Raw genomic sequence first — 3,425 nt, forward strand, 5'->3', positions numbered from 1 at the left:
ATAAAACATTTCTGAAATAAATGATAAATGTAATTTTGAAAGAAATACTTTTACAATATCAACCAGAAATTAAGACATTCAATGACTAATAACCCAAGTAATCCAAGGTATTATGGAGTTTTTAATGTTCTAGCTGTACATTTAAATCCATTTAGGTGAGAATTCTTACATGGATTACCATTGCTATTGCTACATTGTGTTTGAAGCTAAATCTCCCCATGTCACTGTAATGTGGGAACACCAAAAAGATCAATATTATAATGTATCATACGTTACATTTTACATCTTGAAGTCTGTGCCTCCAGATTAATGTCAATGTACAGTATACCTTTACATTCATTAAAACTACAACACTAAATTATATTGCTGCTTCACATGACCATCATTGTCCTAAAAGCTCTAAGGATGGCTTCACTCAGGTACAGTATCTGTACTGTAGTCAACACTTTACCTCCTGCACAGAAAAAATACTGTATTTGTTTTTCCCTCCAGATAGCTCAACATCAAAAGGAGCTTAGTGATGTGCTCCGGTAGCTTTATGTGAGCGTTGACGTCCCTTCACACAGACTAAATGAGCATATGTCTCATTGCCACTGCAATCCGGATGGAGATGAAAATACAATAATTAATACAGTAATTTATTTATAAATGTCCCCCACCCTGGTGAAAAAAAACTGATGCTTTGCTCAGGTACAACACAAAATATGTGTGTGTGTGACTTTCTGAGCATTACTATGTGTGCGTCAGAGCTATGGTTGTGTGTGTGTGCCTAGCCAGTGTTTTGAAGATTCCCTCCTTCAAAGCAGAGGCATGTAACAGAGGGGGTGATGGCTTTCCCTTTTTATATGCCACTCAAAACAGCCCTGAGGCTCTGCCGCATCCCAGACATGTTGAGGTAATAAACTTAAAACGCGCGCGCGCGCACACACACACACACACACACACACACACACACACACACACACACACACACACACACACACATCTGATTAGAATATTATGTTGTGACTAAATACAAATCCAGTAGCCTCAAAATCTCAACATGTGGCAGCATTCTAGTATCATAAATCATGCTTTCCACATTATGAGAGAGAGGGAAGAATACAATGTGTGTGTCATTTTGCAGTACAGTACATAAACTAACAGGGAATGACACTGAGGGGAATGGCAAATTGATGTCAGACTGGTGTGGAACTAAACAACACATTCTCATGAACAGGTTCGTATGAGATCATACCTAAAGCTATGCACCACAATTATAATGTAATATTTTTGACCAAATTACACCGACCAGTAAGGAAGTTTAGCCCACTGTTCACATATGTTCACATGTGTGACCATATGTTAAGTTCAGCATTGATCACAGTCACATTTAGCAGACAAAAATCAACTGTCACGCAGCGATGACACTGAAACGACCAGTTAAGATTGAAACAAAGCTTGTGGTTCGGGTTAAAACATAGGTCCCCCTTGTAGAGCAGGTTCACACGTATAGAGGTTTACTCCTTGACGCAGCACCCGAGGATTTGACTCCGACCTGCGGCCCTGTGGCCCTTTGCTGCATGTCATTCCCCCTCTTGTGTCTTCATCTGTACTGAAACAAAGGCCTATAATGCCCTAAAAAAATCTTTAAAAAAGTAAAATAGGTCCCTTCAAGTAGTACGCCTAGGACACAAACATAATTTTCCTGGATGAATGGCCCCTTAAGTTCTTCTGTGACACAAGCTGTGAATCTGGTGAGGCTTAATACCAGGGACACAGGTGATGATGATTACACACAGGTGAGATACACAAGGGGTGGAAGGGTAATCACAGAGGCAGGAAAGTAGACAAAGACAGGAAAACAAGTGACCAGGGAAGTAACCAAACAGTGGATTACAAAATAAAACAGGAAGTACATGTAAGCAAACAGAACACATGAAACCAACTAAAACACAGCAACTTGACACAAGGACAAAACATGACATTAGATACCGCTCTTGGTTAAAAGAAAAAGGCTCAAGCAATGACATTTCAGTGTTCTTTCAACCTTTTGTTGAGCACTTCTATTGGTACACAAAGCTTAATTTGGACATCACTAGTAGGAGAGCCAAAGACAGGTTGGGAAGTTTGAATGAATTGAACACATGGCTGGTGTTGGTTTTTAATTTTGTTGAAAGGTAGAACAGTGCACACAGCCTTAAAAACAAGCTGGCAGGAAGAAGCCACCAACTTTGAGGATAAGGCAAGGGGCAAAGTCGGTGGGTAGCTGGGTTTGGCAATGGTAGGAAGAAGTTTAGTCCAACAAGTGAGTGGGGAGTGACAGAATCTGGATCAAAACATAATGGGGAATATGAACTAGAAATAAGAATGCTGAGTAACTCCTGTCTCATATAAAATCCTGTGTAGTTCAGCTTGCCATCTCATAGTGTTATTGAGACAGAGTCTTACACAGAAATCTGATTTTGCAGGCCTGAGTACATAAGCCAGGGGTGTCAAACATACAACCCTAGGGTCAGAACCGGCCCAACAAAGGGTCCAATCTGGCCCATTGGAAAGCAAAGTGGGAAATATGAAGAGAAGTTAATTTCAAATTTTCTATATTCCCATTTGTCCACTGGGTCTCATGCTGTCCTAATAAGAGAAGCCGTTCAGGCTGTTATAGATCCCACATGCTTACTGTACATGCAGGCTACACACCGTAAAGCGGATAGACGACTGTTCATGCAGGAGCTGGAAGGTGGAAAAAGAGAGTCTGGTCTGATTTTCCCCTAAAAAATTAACAAGTGCCTATTTCTACACACAGTTAGCCTAAATTGGGACTCACTGTTTTTGGTGTGTTCACAGCATCTTTTTTAAGGAATATAATGTTCAGTGTCACTATCAGAGTCACTTTTTCAGTTGAAAACTGAGACATATTCTTAAAATTGCCCTTTTTTTCTTATGATTTCTCAGGTTGTTCATCTCCTGTTTTGTAAGTAGATAGAAAGGGACAAAATTGGAGTTGTTATTAATCAGTTATGATGCAGTGGTTTTACTGGTCTGGCCCACTGGAGATCAAATTGGGCTGAATGTGTCCCGTGAACTCAAATACGTTTGACACCCCTGACATAAGCCAACATGCTCCATTATTTTACATGTAGAATTTCAGTGAAGATGCTACATGATCTGCCTGAAACTTGTACAGAACTGTTATATGTGTTGCATGCAACAATACACTATAGCAATCGCCGCTTTTTTGGTTCTACGTCTTGTGACACAGACACTCCCCCAGTCCGCCTCAACTACGCTGGCAAAAGCAAGCTAGGGGACGGGTGCTGAGACTTACTGTGGGTTCCCAGGGAAAACGTCATCATTAACGTCACTTCGAAACTTCAAAGTTTGCTAACTGAGTTTCCCAGTTGGTGACGCGTTGTTGACCACTGACGTTTGATGTAGGCGACTTT

Source organism: Etheostoma spectabile, unplaced genomic scaffold, assembly GCF_008692095.1.
Source record: "Etheostoma spectabile isolate EspeVRDwgs_2016 unplaced genomic scaffold, UIUC_Espe_1.0 scaffold280, whole genome shotgun sequence".
Taxonomy (NCBI): Eukaryota; Metazoa; Chordata; class Actinopteri; order Perciformes; family Percidae; genus Etheostoma; species Etheostoma spectabile.